The sequence below is a fragment of the Colossoma macropomum genome, unplaced genomic scaffold (assembly GCF_904425465.1).
Source record: "Colossoma macropomum unplaced genomic scaffold, Colossoma_macropomum, whole genome shotgun sequence".
NCBI lineage: Eukaryota > Metazoa > Chordata > Actinopteri > Characiformes > Serrasalmidae > Colossoma > Colossoma macropomum.
In genome coordinates, this window is record NW_023494802.1 from 36,013,042 (window position 1) to 36,033,470 (window position 20,429).

General features: G+C 37.9%; 1 protein-coding gene across 1 annotated transcript in view; it reads left to right on the forward strand.

The window, feature by feature from the left end:
- Positions 1-3,767: 3,767 nt before the first annotated feature.
- Positions 3,768-20,429, forward strand: part of LOC118822772 (cyclin-dependent kinase-like 5) — a 119,311-nt gene continuing 102,649 nt past the window's right edge. Inside the window, exon 1 of the mRNA XM_036592043.1 lies at positions 3,768-3,878. The gene's annotated coding sequence lies outside the window, so the exon portion shown is untranslated. The remainder of the gene's footprint in view (positions 3,879-20,429) is intronic.

A 20,429-nucleotide genomic window follows, 5' to 3' on the forward strand; every position in this document is an offset into this window, starting at 1 on the left:
TACCCATAATTGAAATGTTAATTTTCCAGTAGATACAAAATAATTCAAATAGTAGATATTACAGTATAACTAACAATATACTTAACAATTAGTTAGCCATTGATTTTTTTTACTCATCATAATATGTCGAGCTCTTATGACATAATATCTGCTTAATCAACATATCACCTAATTTTTTAAAAATCTTTTATATTTATAATATCAGCATTATTTTCCTAAAACAGTGAAGTAATTCTGCTACATGGTATTAAAGCTGTTAAATACTAATTCACTCTCTTCTACTTAGTTTCTTAACTAGCATATCTTTAAATGGGCAGCCGCAGGGTGCTATACAGATATGTTTACAGGCTGGAATTACAGAGAACTTGACTGGTATTGGAGCTGTAAATTACAAACTTATTCTTTCCTTCTTGTTTTCCCAGTTAGTGCATCTCACATCAGATGAAAACCTCAGTCCCTCAAGATAGTATGGGCAACTACTACAGCTAAATCCCTGTATTAAAATCACTCATGGTTGTTCTATTATTTTTACATGACAGCCCACCTGTAGTCAAGTGTAGATATCCAGGAAAAGATGAGGTAAATATGCTGAGATTACACAGAATCAGGGCTGGAAAATGTTCCTTTTGTGCTGCCTACTAACAAAACAATGTTACCCTATCATGTCAAAAGCACAGATCTGGCAAAAAGACTCTGAAATGTGTTCAGTAATGGGAAAAACTCACATCTCACCGCATTTATCTTTATACAACATGATCATCTTTCTCCATCTCAACTTATCTTAATTTATTATTAATTATTATTAACAACTAGAAAACTAGCATAGCATTTTTTGGTTAGTGTAACTTATTTTTAGCATATTATTACTGGCTTGTAATTACCATCTTATTATTTATTAACAACTGGAAAATTAGCATGTAATTTCAAGCTAGTACAACTTGTCACCACACTATTACCATGTAATTACCTTCTTATTACACATATGTAAAGTAAAGCTAGATTGTTTCTCAAAATTAATACATACAGTTCTTATATAGCTTACAAATATAAAATTTAATGGGGGATTTTTTTCAAAATGTCTGCCTGATTCAATTGTTGAGATTTAAATAACATCATTCAGAGTGGTTTGATGTGAAATGGTTCATTATAGAGCAAGTTACCAACTCAGATTTCTTTACAGTGGTGCTGATAGAAACCAGAAGTCACACATCTACAACCCAAATATAGCCTTTTTATTTGCTATCCAAAAACCACCAGTGAACATACACATTTCTTCTGAGTTTCTATCTGTAATGATGATGATAAAATAGAGGTAAAAGGGAAACATTAGGCCTTCTTTGGGTACAGCTTTGGCTTACAAGCTTTTAAAATCTTCATTTTTGGCCAAAACATCATATTAAAATGATTGTAAAACAATATCTCTGACATATGACTATGTATTTGCATCCATTTCGTGTAATTATTTTCTGTGATGTAGTTTCAAAGACATTAAAAGCTTTGGATGTCTGGTTCCTATCACTACTACTATAAGATTTCTGAATTGGTCACTTTGTCCAGAGCAGAACATTTCACATCAAAACACTCTGAATGACATTGTTTACATGTTAACCATAGAATTATGCAGAAATGTTTTCACATCGGTGGATTTCCCCTTTAAAAACTGCACGAGGGTTTTACCTTCTAGCCAATCCCAGCGCAGAAGAGGCGGGACCTGCCGGAAAACTGGTGGGAAAAAACCCTAAGCGTCGTTTGTTTGGCATACTGGAGCTTCTTTATTTCTTTCTTTCTTTCTCTCCCTTTCTTTCCTCAAACCTGTCGCACTTTTCTTTCTATCTTAAAGGGAAACTCCACCAATTTTTAAATGTGGTTCAAATGTAGACAAAGTCATTCAGAGCGGTTTGATGTGACATCTGTTGTAGAGAAATAGAGTTAGAATTGTTCACAGTGGAGGTGATAGGAACCAGACGTCCACCTCTAAAAGCTCCCTCATAGAATTCCATGAAATGGTTAGATATACGCTGCCTGGTGTCTGAGACATTGTTTTATGATAGTTTTGGCCAAAACGTATTTTCATCAAGCTTTTTAAGCCATTTATGGTGGAGGGATACATGAAGAGCATTGTAAAGTCCCCAAAGAAAGCTTTTTTTTTAGATTCACTATTTTACTATCATCAACATTACATATAAAAACTCAGAAAACACGTGTAAGTTCACTGTGGCTTTGGACTCCTGGTTCCTATCAGCACCGCTATAAAGAAATCTGAATCTGTACGATTCTCTGAAGTGAACCATTTCACACCAAACCACTCTGAGTGACTGTTTACATCTCAACCACAGAATTATTCAGAGATTTTGAAAAAATGGTGGAATGCCCCTTTCCCCTGAAGACACAAAGTCTTCAGTCTGTAGGCTGATTAGTACCACAAATTAGTATTTATATCATTTATTTTTTAAACTGTATTTGTAAATAGATTGTAGCCTATTGTTTAAATATTACAAGAAAACACTGGATGCAGTTTATTCCATTTGTCACGTGCTTTAGTTGGATTACAGGCATTTCACTAATTATTGAAAGTAGTAAAAATTGATATCAATCTAAAATCTTGCACGTCAGCCTCCTGACCAGCCGTAAACCTGCCACAATACAAACAACCACATGGCGGCGTTAGAGGTTAAATATACAGGGGGTGTCTCCTCCTGCTGCCTTTCTGTTACTGCCGCTCTCTCTCTCTCTCTCTCTCTCTCTCTCTCTCTCTCTCTCTCTCTCTCGCTCTCTCTCTCTCTCTCTCTCCAGATCAAGAAGGTTTATTATTGGAAAAAGGCGAGTTTCACAGATACAAGACATAATACACTATTCTTTGCAGAATTCATAACTAACACAGCACAAAGGGATCGACTTATGTATTTTATGATCAGAAAGCGGGGAAATTAACAATGCGTGTGGAAGCCCTCTCCCGCAAATCGAGCAGAAAATATTATCTTTTTTCCCTTCTTTGTTTCTGGCAGCAGCATGTCAAAAATGTGACTTAGCATCCCGGAATAACGACTTATTTTCCCAATTGTTTGACTTAACGTCTCGAAATAATGACTTATTTTCTCACATTTCCAACTTAGTATCTCGAAATATTGCCTTAACATTTCCAAATAATTACTTATTTTCTTAAAATATTGCTGGTATCTCGAGATCATGACTAAATATCTCGAAATAATGGCTTACTTCTGGAAAGTGTTACTTAATATATCGAAATAAAGATTTATTTTCTTGAAATGACTTAGTATCTCAAAATAATGACTCATTTTCTCAAAAAAAACTGGCTTAACATTTTGATGTAATGACTTTTCTCTAAATATAGCTTGTGGTCATTTCTAGCTATCTCAAGATAGTAGGTCATTGTTATAAGATACGATTTTAAGTTGTTATTTGGACATAAGTCATAATTTCGACACAGTAAGTGATGATTTTCAGATATTATTCTTCTCTAGGTGGCGGGAATGAGCTTCCATAACTCTGACTGTGAACGCAGGTTAATATCTGAAAAATGACTCACTCGGCTGAGCTCTGTATTACTGCTGTACTGCGCTCTGTATTTTGACAAGTTCAAATACCACGCCGAGGCCGGAGCACTAAACCACGCCCACAAGACGTGCCTCAGCTGCCGATTTGCGTTTTGATTGGTCCACCCGAGTAGGGGTGTGAGTGCGAGGCGAGCGTTCCGTCATTCTGATTGGACGCCTTGACGCCAGTCAAGAAAAACCAAAACTGTTGCTATCGGCTCCAGTCGCTTGACAACTGCGTGGAGGTTCGGAGCCCGGAGCAGCGATGTGGAGTCTCACCGCGGAGGACTGAGCGCTTCCACACTCTTCTAAACCGAGACATGAGTGAGTACCTTCCGCTGCTGCCCTTTTTTCTCACCCTCCTGGCTTTGCTCAGCACCATCTCCGTTTCGTGGTTTGTGGCTGAACAGCCTTGCGCAGTTATCAATAACGTGTCAGGACACATTAGCCAGCTAGCTGCCTGTGGTGGTTAACGTTAGTTCCCCTAACCGTTGAAAATCAGCACGACTGGGTTTCTCTGAAAGCTCTCTCAAATTTCGCCCAACAGCCAGCAGACACATTCGCTGTTATGTTCGAGAAAAGCAGGGACGGACAAACTGTGTCAAAAAGCAATAGTTTGGTTGTTTTTTCATAATTACTGAGTGGGCAGTTGACACGAAGATGAAGTTGGCTGCCTATTAGAATTTTCCGTTCCACCTTAAATGATGCAGCAGATACATTCTGGCGTCTCAGAGCGCCAGGAACGTTACTGCTGCACCAGTTAAGGTGGAACGGAAAATTCGAAAAAGAAGCCAACTTCAGGCTCCTGCAGAAGACATACTAAAGCTAGTTATCATACTTTGTGCCAACTGTCCACACCGGCGAAGCGTTTGCTTGATATGTTCGTGCAGGTTTTTACATTTTGGTTTGGTGGGAGGTGTTTTTTTCACTGCTAACGCTGCGAATAAACTGTATTCCACGCTTGGCTTGTACACAGTTGTTGTAGCCTGACGCTGTTCAGCTCTCAGCCTCGCACACCCACGCACTTTCAGCCCTATTGCGTCGCAGAACCTAAAATACTGGAGAGTTGCAGCCAACAGTACTGAAGCCACTCACCCTTTTACCTTAATCACAACGGAGGCCGTTCTAGAGGGCCCGTTTCAACGATCTTGCTAAAGCCGCACTGTTCAAAGGCTAATGGAGGTCAACGTGACACCATGGATGCTGCTGCTGATGTGAGGTGGACTGTGCTTTAGCATTGATCCCTATGCACAGGAGGCAGCCCACAAGGTGTGATGAAAGCTGAATGGTGAAGCTGCACTGACTCATAATCCAGTCGCTCAGAGGCTTTGACTCTGAACTTGATGCCAGTGTCTCTCAGCAGATGAACAGAATCGCATCTGTGGAGGTTACTTACTCCTCGTCTAATGTAGATTGTCCAGAAAGGATGGAAAGGTGGTGAGAAAAGAGATTACGTGGGGGATTGTCCTTTTTTCAGCTTTCGTCAGTGTTGAAGTGCCGGGTTCTACCTGCAGAGATTGGCAGGTTTAAGGTTTGTTCTGGACAAGAGGAGTGGGAGGACTTGTCTCCAGTAGCAACAGGGTCTGGGCTGCATGTTCCTGCTGGATTCCTAGAGAAGGTGCTTGCACATCGGCCAGTGTGGAATCCATCGGGTTGTGGTGGCGTGTGCACGGTGAGGAAGTGGGCCAAGAATAATTTCAAACCTATTTGTTGCTTGTTTTGGCTCCTGTTGTTATATAATGTAGGAGGATGATTCATCGATTATAGGCATAAGTTGTCGAGGTTTTCTTATTTCATATTTAGCCTGTACTTCCTTAACCCCTTAAACTGCAGGGGCCAGTACGTGGGCCCACACTTTAATCCCTCGCTCCCATACGGGGTTCTTAAAAGGTTCTTGGCTTGCATGTATGGTTGTAGGATAAAAATGATAACTGATATAGAACCTTTACATTATATGTAGGTACTTTAAACCTTAAAATGGTTTAAAACCGTCCCACATGTCATTTCATTCACTTAGAAGTTCTTTAGAAAACCAAAAGTCACTCCTAAGAACCTTATTTTTAGGACTGTATGTATGTGCAAAAGTCAGAGACCAGCCTTCGTTTACTTAATTTCTAGTCAAAACATCCATAAAGTACAAGTTATTTATTATACAGGAGATATTTCTGAGGAGTTTAGATATAAAATAATCCACTTACAGAAGGAAAGGGAAAGTGAAAGTAAAGTAAGTGAAAAAAACAAGTTTTCAAAAGGCCCAAAAATGATTACAAGATACAGAGGAAATGAGACTCCTAACAACCATACCAAGACCCGGTAGACCACCAAAACGGTCACCATCAGATAAACAGCACTTAAAGCTTTCATCTTTGAGAGAGAAGAGAAAATCAGTCTCCATCCTGTCCATCCTCCCACCGTGAGAAGACAACTCAATGCTATGAGCCTGAAAGGATTTGTAGCCATTACACTGAAAAAAGATACAGAAAAAAGGAAGATTTGCACCACAACATCTATACAGGACATCTCAGCTGTAGAGTAAAGTTTTATGGACGTCTGACTTCTGTGACTTCTGAGACTTCTGTGCAATTATCTGTTAAATACATGCTTTCTTTCCTGATGCTGAAAAGTAAATAACTTGTACTTAAGGGCCATTTTGGTTGGAAATTAAAGAAATGAAGACTTTTGCATAGTACTGTGGTAGATACTGTATACATTCTAGTGGTTAATAGTGGTACAAAAAGTCCTAAATTCCCTGCTTAAATGTGAGTAAACTTCTAGTGGAAATTCATTTGAATGCAAGTAAAGTTATTAATAAAGACACTGACTCATGTACGTGTGAATGAGTTGTAAGTGCCTTGAGTAAGTAGTGTGAGTTAGACTACTTTAAGTTAATATTTGCCTCAGAAAGAAGGTCTAATGCTCAAGGTTTCACTGAATTTATTGACAAAGCTTATTGCTTAAACTAATTCTATCTTTCCTTGAACTTTGGCTCACATGAGCTACATTAGCTAGCTAATAGGCACTTGCGATAGGACATAAGCAACAGCTTTAGGCTGTGGTGAAAAGCAGAAGTTATGTACTTTATTAGAAATAAACTCCAGTAAAAGTAGAGGACTATGCTTCCTGTTCTGAATAATTACAGGTGCAGAGAAAGGTGTGCTCGACTACTGTGGCAAAAGTAGTTGTCATTTGTCATTTCCCGCTTCTGGTAGGTATTGAGTGAGTCTAAATAATAAATCTGAAGATTAATAGCTTGAATGATAAGACTGATAACTTGAATGATAAGTCTAGAGTTTAAGTGGTTGAAGTTTTCTGTTACAAGGCAGCTGCAAAGTCTTTAAGTCAGTTTGGTTTGCAAAGCTGGAGAGCGTCTTCCCAACACACACACACAAATAGCCGTTGTCATAATTTGACAGTGAGTTGAAGGTTTTCTTTGCTGCAGTTTTGCAGGTGCACTTGGCCTGCTGCTGTAGAGCTGCCCTCATTGTAACTTACAAAACTGCTTTTTCGGCTGAGTGTTATCTGAGAGTGCCGCAGAACATTTGTGGTTAAACATTAATAAAACATGCATGCATGTCACTTGTAAGTCCAACATGCACAGAAAATATTATTCAGGTTTGCTCTCTCTGCTGACATGCTGGATTCTCCTTGGTGTCATTCTGCCTTTCTCTCGTCCTACTCTGCTGCTCTTGTTCTTGCTGTGGTGCGCTCTGGAGGGCAAGCCCAAAACTAGGCTGTGTGATGATAAAAATAATTCAGTTTCAGTAAGTTTGAAGGCATTTTACTGTGGGAAGCTAGATTTACACATGATTATCTATCTATCTGTCTATTTATCTATCTATCTATATATATATCTATACATCCTTCCATCCATCCATCCATCCATCCATCAATACCAACACCAATACCTTGACCTTGATACATGAATGTACTATTAACTGCCAATTAATAATATTGGTAATCTCAAATGAGAGATTTTGTCCCTCTGTTAGACTGAGTTGGTTGGGACTATATTGGAAGATGCTGATGTCAAGTGATCCCTCAAAGTCAGAATTAGGGCAGCTTTTGTGTCAGTGGCTTCTCTTCACAGCACCCGTGCCACACAAACCAAAGTCTCTTTAGTTGTGCCTGACTGACTACCAGTGAGAGAGCTAGCTAGCTAGCACTTTCAAAACACCTCTTAACTGTGGTAATATGACTGTCATGCACAGATTTACTTAAAACAATAATAATAAAAAAATGCGTACTTTATGGATGATCACTTACACAGTTTTACACAAATAAATCTAGGCTTTAGGGAGTATCTTGTTTATAGCTGCTCCTTCTGAACTGCCAGGCTCAGTTGGCAAGTAAAGTTATGTTCTTCCTGCATAATTTCTTGACGTTTTTTAGCCGACAACTGCTCATGCCTATCACACAGTACTATACTCTAGCAAATGTTAACACTGTTTGAACGACTGGCCAAATACTTTAAGAACACTTTTCACCACCATTACAGTAGTAACTCTACTTTTGACTGGTAGAACGTAAGTCCATCATTTCACATACATTCAAAGTCCTACCTCTGCCAGAAAATAAAAGCTCATAGAAACCCCTTCAGTTGTGAGGTTGTTTGTGCTGTCACTATCAATCATTGTGCTGTCTTAAACAACCACAAAAGTCCTGATTAGACAGAGAATTTGAGGTTTTCTAGGTTTTCATTCTGTTTGAAATATTGTGTTTGGTTTTTTTACTAACAGATGTTATTTTGATGGGAGAGGGTGGCGCATGCAGGCGCAACTTTGAATGGCATGCCCCTTGAGCCCATTGAAACCTGGAGCCCATAGTGGACGCCACAGTATTTAATTTCAATACTCAACCCTAATGCTAATGAGCATTACAGTTTCAATTTGATTTAGAATAGTAAGCTACTATATGTGTGATAGAGCTGTGAGTATCCATTACTTAGTATTAATTCATCTTCATTTCCACAACAATAGGCAAATGAGAAGAATAAAAGAGGGAAGAATCAAGGATCATTTCGATCACCACCTGAGAGGTTTTTATAACTGCATGGCTGGTAAAATTCAGCCCTTAGCACTGTTCGGTTATATTTATTCTCAAATAAATATTCATTTCTGAGCAGCAGAGCTATTAGCAAAAATGTTCTGACTCAGCCGAGCCGTTACCAAAATGGATGTTGGAGATGTGGACAAGTGCGTTATTTGGTCACGTCAATGAAAGCTCTTCAGCTTGAATTTGAAACAAACACTGTCCTCCTCCAAAGAAGTAGGACTGATTCCATTGTGATGTGCCCTGCATGCAGACAATAGCTATCGCTCACTAAAAGAGGCTGTTCATTACCAAACACTCTGAAATGTGTGGACCAGACTGGATGCACTGAGTTACAGTTTTCTATTCAGCTTAACTGTGAAATAAATAAATGTATAATATCTAAACATTTTACTTCTCATTGGGAGAGTTAGTGTTTTAAATGAATCAGTGTTTGCTTATGTAAACATGCTGATGCACTATGAATCATTTATTTAAAACAATACATTGTTGCACTCTGTTATTTCTGTACATGAGGGTCAGTGATGCTCAGTGTTTAAAATGAAGAAGTACGCTTGTTTTCCTTTGTAGACATTTGTAGATGAGTCGACATTTGCATCCTACGTCATAAATCTGAAGAACCATTTTTGGCATATTTGGCACCCACTGAAAGACAATGAAGTCTCTGTTCATACAGTCAGATTCATTCTGCGCCAGACTTTGTTTCACTTAAAGGAGCCATATCCTACATTTTTCTTGTAATTAATATTTTCTCATGTTTGTCTGGGTTTATGTACCAAATACATTTGAAATTCATTTAAATGACCATTTTCTGGCTTCTCTGTATCCCTTAGAAAGCCAACAGGCTGTTTTTGTTACTGTGCCTTTCAGACTGATATACGTAAATTATGTAAATGATAGCTGTTGTCGGAAAAAAAAACGTGTATCTCCGTTTTTGTACTTTTTCAGTTTTTGACATAATTTGAAAATGTCTGTTGTCCTTTACATTATGGTTGAAGTTCATGATGACTGGACCAAAAGAAATTACTTGGCAAAAAGTCCATTCTTCCTTTGACCTACATTAAAAGTGAACTATGTTTTTTCCTTCTCCTGTAAAGTTATCATTTTGGAGATATGAGGTTTTGTTCCGACAGCAGCTGTATATATATATGTGTGTGTGTTTGTGTGTGTGTGCGTATATATAACTCGTTTATGTACAAATGTGAGGAAAAATCAGTATTATATGAGAGAGATCCTTTATTAAAAATAGACCAGATATCTACGGATTTTTCTTTGGAAATCTTCCCATGTCTTTATTTTTATGTTTTTCTTGAATGAAATGCTCTTTAGGTTCCTTGTGGGAGATGGAGGCTGTCTGAAGTGTCGGACTGTTTGTGCTTAATTGTTAGTTACCCATTCATCCGACTAGCAACCAATCATTTACACGCAACTGAGCCACTTTTCTGTATGTTGTCTTCACAGTTCAGCTTCTCATGCTAATCATTTGACTAAAAAGCTGCTAAAATTGAAATTAACATATACAGAAGTTCATTCAAATCCACAGATTTTTTTACTGTGACAGTAGTTAAAAAATAACATGATTAAATATTGGAAGGGATAAAAGAATATTACAGAATTGCTTGTAGCACAAGATGACATAAAGTGAAGTTGGTCACATGATGACAACAGGAGCCACATGTAGCCTAATGTTAACGTTAGGGTAATAAGCAGCTAGCTAATTCAATTCCTTTATTTTACATAGTGTAATAATGCACACATTGGTACGATAAGTGATATTTCTAGAGTTTGTGAAAGATTTGAAGAGAAAAATCAATTTGGATACTCTTAATAAATATAATCAAATGAAACATTTCAGTGTAACTCTGTTATTAGATTAACTAGGACACTGTCGGTGAGAAATGTTGTGACTCTCTGTTGAGCTACTAGTGAGCAATGAGGGGTAAGAACCCCCTGCTGCGAGAACAGTTGACACTTCTCCACAAAGATGGCCACTACTATGGATGACACTGATAACTAATAAAAAAAAAGCATTTAAAAACACTTTTATAAATGTTGTCTTGCTGGCTCTCTTCGGAGATGAAAATCCAGTTGAGTTCAGTTTTTTTATTTCACATTTCCATTTAAATATATTCAGTTAACATTAGAGAAGGAAAAGAGTTCAGTATATTTCAACAGAGAGGCCTCCAAAACAGGCAGAAATTGCAATTCTTAGTCATTGTTTTAGGGAGACATAATAAATAAATCTGCATTTTCTTGCCAGTTGACATATACATTACTAGTAATTGTATCTACCATCCTAGAAATTGTGAAATGTGAAGTCTCTGCTGTTTTGGCATATTTTCCTTACAAAACGCATGATTCTACAGCCCTGTTAGGATTTGCTGCTGCATTCTGCGTCACATTCAGCAAGTGTCCCGCCCCCCCACTCGAACAAACGCCCACTCAGCCAGCCTGCATACTTTCACTGTCGCCTCTGCTGCTTCACATCCAGACGTCTCTGATGGACAGGAGAGTGTGAAACAGCGATATAATGTCATATATTGCAAACATTACATTCTGTCTTAGTGACTGATTCAGCAGACTCTTTTTCATTGACATTAACAGGCTATCTGTGGAGTAACTGGACCCACTTTCTGTCCTCACTAGAGTAAGTTGGGCATTTAGCTAACAGGCACCAGTAATATTCACTGACAGGCTTTAAGCTTAAATCTTTGTTGATAGAATCAGCCCAGCTGAAAAAACGGCACAGACCAGATGCATTCCATGCTGGTCTAAGCTGATCTAAGCAGGTTAATGCGTGCCCAGTGTTGGTCTGATGCTGGTTTAGCTGATCACACAGCTTGGTCGTGCTGGTTGACCAGCATACCAGCATTCAAAACACAACATATGATACTTTTGCTGGTGACCAGCAATGCGGTTCTGTGCTGGTTTTTCTTGCAGGGAACATCCAAAGTAAAGAATATATTACTTGAGTCTGTGTTACAAATGTCTGCTTCTGCTATAAAAAGTAAATTGGCCACTGTTAGCTTGATGCTACTGGAACAGGCAAATCCCTCATACCAGGCTGGCGTACATTAGCATTATTTTAGCAGGGTAAACATGTAAACAAAAGCTACTTTAAAAGCTGATTACAAGGTCTCAAGGTTGCTGTACATGCTTATGATTTTGTGACTGTATCTGGTCACATACACAAGCTTAAAGGGGAATTCCACCAATTTTGCACCAAATTACTCAAATGAAACTGCCAGTCAGAGCAGTGGTTATTAGCATACAGAGTCAACACTCAGGAAACAAGCTGTTCTTAACAGAGGAGTAAGACACATCCTACAAAGACTGAATTAAGGTGTTAATGATTTTATACTCTTCGCAGTTGAAGGAGTAATAAATAAATTGTAAATAAGGAGTGAATAAAGTCTCCATTAAAGGAAATAATATTGGACTGGTATGGATATTGGCCGATATCAGTAAAGACAATAATATCATACCATCTCTAATTTGTGTTTTCACTGTGCTGCAGTGTAATTTCACAGAGTTTTACACGATAGCTCTGTCTCATGTTGAGCCCGGCATCGTCCATTCAGATTAATAACCCTGCTGTCAAGCAGACCCTTCTGGCATTGAGACGCTTGTTTGACGGAGACGACTCACCCTCGGTCCTCTCACATTGCGCAACTGAGCGAATATGAGTGATGTGATGCCACTGGATGCTGGGCAAGAACAGCCTTGTGTTCTGGCTCAGCTACAGCTGCCCACATCTCTGCTGCACACACGCTAGAATAACACATTTTGCAAAAGGCGGATGCTGACAAAGAGGCTGTCCTCGCATGGCTGTATCTGGGATGTAGAGGAATCGCTTGGCAGACGTGAATAGTGTGTCCTGTATTGCTTCAGTTCTTACTGTGCACTGCAAAAAAAACAGAAAAAGGTTGATTTAAAGTGTTCTTGAGATTTAGATTGATGAAGAACATTGCTTTTGTTTATCTGAAAAGAATTTTACTTTGCCTCATTCTAATCCAGTAACTTATTTGAATTGAAACCAGTTAACCCTTAGATGTCACAGTTATTGCCAGTAATAACAGAAGCATGTTATACATTTATATGATATATATGTTTCTCGTTCAGAGCTCACTGACACAAGTGGAGAAATCCTGTTGAAAGTGTGGATGTTTGTAAGGAAAAAACGAGATATGTAATAATGATTTAAGTTTAAGGAAAAGTTATTGTTGTGTGTATAATCTTTTTTAAATAACTATTTAAGTTTTCATGTATAGAAGAATGACAGTAATAACTCTAGACTTCCAAAGGTTTAACTACTCTTGGCCACCTGAGGTAGCAAAATATACAACAGTTCAAAAGTTTGAAATCCCTTGCCATATTAATAATTGTTGTTATTTTATGTTATTTTTTAACTTATACAGTGTAGATTGAAATATTATAAAGATCAATGACATCATGTATTTTGTGTCTATTATTCTACTGTTAAATAATTTAATAAATACATGTAAAATTTGCCACACATGTAAAATTATACAACCCCATTTCCAAAAAAGTTGATATGCAAATCATGTAAACCATATTTTAAAGGAAAATACTACAAAGACAACATAACAAATGTTGAAACTGAGAAATTGTATTGTTTTTTGAAAAATATATGCCCATTTTGAATTTGAGGCCAACAACACGTTCCAAAAAAGTTGGAATGTTTACCATTGGGGCATGTTTACCACTGTGTTTCAACATTTCTTCTTTTAACAACACTCTGTAAGCGTTTAGGAACTGAGGAGACTGACTGCTGTGGTTTTGAAAGTGAAATGTTTTCCCATTCTTGTTTGATATAGGATCTCCGTTGCTCATCAGTTCGGGGTCTCCTTTGTTGTATTTTTAATTTCATAATGCGGCAAATGTTTTCAGTGGGTGACAGATCTGGACTGCAGGCAGGCCAGCATAGCACCTGGACTCTTTTAATACGGAGCAATGCTGTTATAATACATGCAGAATGTGGTTTGGCATTCTCTTGCTGAAATAATCAAGGCCTTCTCTGAAAAAGACGTTGTCTGAATGGCAGCATACATTGCCAAAACTTGTATGTATCGTTCAGCATTAATGGTGCCTTCACAGACGAGCCAGTCACCCATGCCATGTGCACAAACGCACCCCTATACCATCATGAACACTGGCTTTTTAACTGTGCACTGATAACAAGCTGAGTGGTCTTTAGCCCGGAGGGCACAGCGTCCATGATTTCCTAAAAAAAAAATTAAAATATTGATTTGTCCACAGGACACTTTTCCACTTCCCCTCAGTCCATTTTAAATGAGCTCAGGCCCAGAGAAGGTGGCAGCATTTCTGGATCCTGTTTATGTACAGTTTTAGAGTTTTAACTTGCATTTGTGGATGCAGCGCTGAGCTGTTTTCACAGACAGTGGTTTTCAGAGGTGTTCCTGACCCCATGCAGTGATTTCCACTACAGAATCATGTCTGTTTTTAATGCAGTGCTGCCTGAGGGCCCAAAGATCATGGCCAGCATGTACTAGTTTTTGGTCTTGTCCCTTGGATACAGAAATTTCTCCAGATTCTCTGGATCTTTTAATGACATTATGTACCATGGATGATGAAAAGCAAAACTTCTTTGCTCTTTTATGTTGAGAAACATTATTCTTGAATTGTTGCTCTATTTGTTTGTGCAGTCTTTCACAGAGTGGTGAACCCCTACTTATCTTTACTTCTGAGAGACTCAGCCTCTCTGGGATGCTTTTTTATGCCCAATCATATTAATGACCTGTTGCCAGTTGTCCACTAGGTGTTTTTTTAGCATTACACAACTTTACCAGCCTTTTGTTGCCCCTGTCCCAACTTTTTTGGAAGGTGTTGTTGGCATTGGATATGTTGTCCTTGTACTATTTTTTAATGAAATATAGAGTTTAAATGATTTGGACATCATTGCATTTTGTTTTTATTTACATTTTGCACAGCATCCCAACTTTTTTGGAAATGGGGTTATAAATAGTTTGAAATAACTTCATGTTTTAAACTTTAAACATCTTAACATGTTGCAAAATAGGGCAGCTTTAAAGGTATTCAACTGTTGCGTAATGTTTATCTATGAATTCTGATTTTCTCAAGTCTCATGACTTATGTGGCACAACTCACAACAGAGGACTTTCATTCTGACACACTTTTAAGAAAGACTGGGTAATTGTATCATGAAGAAGGCCCCAGGCAACCTTCCTGGTGCAGAAGCCCTTATTGCACAAATATTGAAAAAATTGTCATTTTTTAAAGTTATAGTTAGACTGGTTCAGTGTACAAAGTAAGGCAGTGTGATATATCTTCTTAAAATGTAGTTGCACCATCTCACAGTTTCTGCATGATAAAATTGATTATCTCCTTTAAAAATGAGTTTATATTAGATAAAAGCTGTCAAGCAAATGTCAACATGTTAAATAGATTACCAATACAAAAATGCACGATATGCTTTTTAATTAATTTTTTTTTTCAAATTTTCAAAACAATCTTTGACCTGTAGACTTTTTTAGGATCATTTTAGAATCATCTACAGCTCTGTTCATCATTCTAGACATACTCAACGTCTCTTCAGTTTTACAGCTTCCTACAAATGAGTTGTAAGCTGTGAAGTTGTTGAGTAGTCGCATCTTAATAGAATCATTTTATACATGAATCTGCTGCATTTTTTTAATTGAAAGCACAGATTCCAAACCAACAAACACCTCTAGTGTGTTTAGTGTGAATACAAGCAGAGATACGTGTTCTTACTTGTTAGAAGTGGTCAATATAAATTTAGGCCTAGATATTCTTAAGAACTGACAGAATACAAGTAGCTAAATATTCCAGAAGGGCTCAGTTTGAGTCGAGTCTTTGTTCAGTGTGTGACATCAAAGGCTTTAACAGACTGCTGCTCTTAAGCAAACTCTCATATTTATCTCTGTTTGTAGTTCCCCTTGTAGATTTAACAGCTTGATCACTTTTGGGAGCACATATCATACGAAGGCCGTGACTAATCTCACTGTCTTGGAGTAACTTGCAATTTGCCTTTCTTAAATCTCAGTGCTTGGGAAAAAGACTCTCTTGGGCGCCTGTAAGAGTTGAACGATCGGGATATGGACACATCCAGCAGAGAGATGGCTGTAGGCTTCAGGAATGTTGAGGATTGTTATGAGACAGGTAGCAAAAACAGCTCCAGCAAAGATGAGACACTGATGCTTTTGTCCACATAACTGCCCTTTTTAAAGAGGAAGCAGCCTTGATATTACCATAGGTCAGGACATGTCATCACTGACATTAGTCTTAGTTTAGCACGAAGGCCAAGTTGTGTTTGAGATGTCAAAGTTAGTTCATTTTTAATAATGATATGAATTTAATAATTTAAAAAATCAGGACATCAAGACTTGTCTTTGTGTTTGTGTATTGCATTTTACCTACTCCTCATTCCTGCATAAAGAAAGAGATCTCTCATGCACAGGGTACACTGAATTTTGATTGCTACTTATCATCACTGTCAGATGAAAACCCTCTTCATAATGTTGCTGTTTTTCATTTATTTACACTGTTTGAAAATGCCTTTTGCTTTGTATGTTTTGCGAACATTTTACAGCAAGTGGATCACAATAAATTTTGGAAAGCAAACCAAGTTTTTTTAGTAACATTAATAGATGCCAAGGATGGGGTTTAGGGTTGGGTGGTATAACAATAATATTTAAAAATTATGATGTGTCAAATTTCTATTCCACTAACCAAATAAACACATTCTACCCTTTTATGTTTTAAGCCCTATTCGAGCTGGATTGGTTTTACCAGAGGAGGTCCGGTATTGTAATTTGGGCGTCATTTGACTGGCCTGTTTGTACAGGATTTTGTGGATTTCAGTGAACTCTAGGATTAAGGAACTGAATCGAATCAAGCTCCATTTTGCAGTCAGCACTTCTTCCATTTGCAAAAAAAGTTTTGTTATTACATTACAGTGATGTCAATTTTAACAGGAGTATTACTGAAGAGTTCAGCGAATTATGGATGGTATTTTACTGTAAAATTATGACTTTGCAGACTTGTAAAAACTACAGACATTGCAGATTTATACTGGATTAAAATCATACTTCTTGTTGGTAATCAAATTGCAGCACCTTCCCAGGTAAATCTAATTCAGCTTGAATTGGGCTTTAGAGGGGTCACTGACCACACTGGTGGTGTGGGAGCTGACTGACAGGTGACGCTGACAGAAAAAGGGGAAAAATCAGAGCCAGAAAAAAACTCAGAAAAACTAAGCATAATAGCAAATCAGCGTAAACTAAGAGCTACAAACACTACAGAACACATTCAGCTTTCTGTCACTCTAACACCAGTCATTCGACTTTGTGCTCTTAGATATCCTCTGAACGGGTGTCATTTTAGCATCGGTTAGCTGGAACAAAGCCTGGGCTGTTGTGTGTGGCACGTCTGGCCTGCTAAGCTATCATTAGCTTAGCCAAAATGCTACAGTCCCGAACACCACAAAACAGGTGCAATTTTGTCTTTTTGTCTCCAGTCACTCAAAGTTTGCCCACTCAAACATTAGTTCTTATCATCTACACTTGTTCCAGCCGAGCAGAAGTTAAGCAGAATCAGACCTGTACTATCGTGTTATGCACTGTTTGGGTTTGTAGCCTGCTTGCTAAGCTAATATTAAATTAGCTGACCAGGCTGCAAATTCAAACACAGCAGAACAGGTTTCATTTCACCTTTCTGTCCCTTCAGTGCCAGTTGCTTGACTTAACTCCCTCAGATTTGAGTCACTATCAACTAAATTTGCGTTAGTGCTTTAGTTAGCCAGAATTGAGCACATTCTGTGGTGAGTAGAGCTGTTTTCATGCTAGCTAAGCTACTGCTATCTCCTCTCCTAGTTAACAGCACTGTTTAACTTGTAGCAGTTGTTAGATAGATTATTTTTCATTTATTAAATGATTCAATTTGTTCACATATTTAATGACCATATAAGAAAACGAAACTTTTTGGTTATAACATTATAACAAAACCAGTCAATTTGGCTGTAGAGAAATCAGAACTGGCCGTACAAATTCATGATCAGTGCACCCCTATTTAAGAATGCATTATCTTCAGAGATCTGAGGCTTTCTTACAATATAGGCAACATTTGTTTTGGGGGAAGGTAACCAGTGTTTTCCACTACTCATTAGCAAACAAGTCACTTGCCAACACTTTGCCAATATCTCATCCATTTTGCAAGAACAAAAGCAATCTCGCTTCACTGAGTCACAAATCTTTGGCAATCTAAAGTGGTTGTTGAGGGATAGGGCAGGATTTTAGTACTATCAGTCAATAGTTTTTGTATGCTGTTGTCTGAATGTGCTAATCAGAGACGGATTCCACTCCACTCAGTTTCAACGTGAGCTGTTAGCAAATCCACATGCTTTACTGTGCTACTTTTTCAAATAGATTTAAACCATAGTAATTTTACTTTTATTTGCATTTAAAGTATTCAGCTATATTACACTTCAGCACCGAGCATTGGGACCCGTCTTTTTTCGTGAGACAAACATTAACTAAAAGTGACTGAATCTAGACACCCCTAGACGAAACATTGGGCTGTGAAGCAGAGGAACTGGAGTGATGGAGCTCCATGCGGGATGAGTTGGAGTGGCGTTTGTGATCCAGAATGGATCATACGACATCTGTACTAACCTCACTAATGCTCTTGTAAGTGCTGAATGCAATCAGATCCTCACAGCAATATTACAACATTTAATGTAAAGCCTTCCCAGAAGAGTAGAGGCCGTTGCTGCGGCAAAGAGGAACAAACTCCCCACTCATAGCCTTGATTTTTGGAGTAACACTGGATGAGCAGGTGTTTTACCTTTAGTCTAAATCTTGCCTGAAATGGATAATATGATGAATAAATTAGTGTTATCCAGTGGTGAACCGTAATTATTAGTGCCAGGCCTTCGGATCAGGCCATAAATTTCATAACTAGGTTGAAAATGAGGAAACAAAACCCCAAAGTAATGCTGATTTCTGCTAGCGCTCCTATGAGATTCTAGGAATATGTTAGTGCTAAGCAAATAGTGATTGCCGTTAGCCATTTAGTCATCGTATTAAACACAGATATTCAAAGCTTAAGTTTATTAAAGACTTTCTCTTTTTTATTGGAAGCTTGTAACAAACAGACATTTTACCTTGTAGCTATTTTACAGTGACTCTTTCAGTAAAGAGCTCCGCCACTGTTTTCCATTTCTGACATATAACTGAAAATAACTGTTCAGGCTTCCATTCATACTTGCACATATCTACGGCTTCCAGAACACCCAGATTATTGGTGGGTGATAAGGCAAATATGTTATATCACGATACTTGAAGAAATGTTCTTTATACACGTCACAATATTTTACAAATGCAGTGGACCAAAAACAGCCATCCAAAACTTACAACGGACACAATGATTTTTACTAAGCATTTTACATGCTGTACTGCACTAAATCCATTTAAACAACACTAATTATGCTCTCTTTTTAACCTGCAGTTGTTCAGTGTTCTTTAAATACTGACGATATCCATGATACACTTGGAAAAAGCATATTGTTTGTCACTATAACAGAATTTATCGCAATAATGATGGAATACCGTAACATTGCCCATCTCTAGGCAAGAGTGACATTTTTTCTCACAAAATTAGAGAAATCAAAACGTGATTGGTTGATTCTGCTGTCTATTCCTAATTATGTTAGTGGTTAATCTGATGTGTAAGGCCTTAAATAAAGGGCAGTTCCATGAATCTTTTCAAATTTCTGCATAATTTAATCATTTCAATGTAAACAATGTCATTCATAGTAGTTTGATGTAAAATGCTGAGTTTAAGGCCTCTAAAAGCTGCCTCAGGAAACATTATCATATATAATGGCTGTGAACGTGTTGCCTGCTGCCTGAGATATTGTTGTGAAATGTTTTTAGATAATGTTTGCGCTAAAATATATATATTTTTAAATCCACTCATGGTGGAGAGTTATATGCAAGACAAAATAATACCTAAACAAAACTAATTTTTTTCAGACTTACCACTATTTTACCATTATCAATATTAATTTTTAGTGTGTGGGTGGTTCTGGATAGTAAATAAAATGGCTATTTTTGTGTTGCATACATTGTGACCACTGGTTCCTGTCACCGCCACTGTAAAGAGAGTCAGCAGGTTTCTCTACGATGAACCATTTCATAGCAAACTACTCTGAATGACTTTGTTTACATCTGAACGATTGAATTATGCAGAAAGTTTGACATATTGTTTGTACTAAACACTGGGAGAGCTACCTTCGCTGTATGTGCTTAGGTATCACAGCAAAACAGTCTGGCTTGGATCAAGATTTTAACCATTTTGTTTTCGACAACAGTGACATAAGAGCATAACTACAATAATTGTTTTGAATTGAGTTTAAATACAACAAGCACGATGATTGTATATAAGAAAAATAAGCAAAAAATGTGTTTATTTCACAGAATGACTTAGTTAGAAGACCCTAAGGTTCCACGCTGTTGATGTCAGGACTGGCTTTAGTGTTAATTATTATCAGACTGAAAAGAAGATCGATGGTATCGCCCATCCCTAGTGAAAATGAAGCTGTCTGGGATAGAGACTACCTGTGTTGACACGTTACAGCTTTGTCTCAGTCTGAATTACACAGTCATCTTCATTCAACAGTGACAGCGAGCATCTCACTCTCTCTCTCATACATACACATACACCCACACACACGCGGTGTAGAGGCTCAGTGTTTACCTCCAGAGTGAAATTGAGCGTCAGGATTTATCATACTGCCCAGGAGGA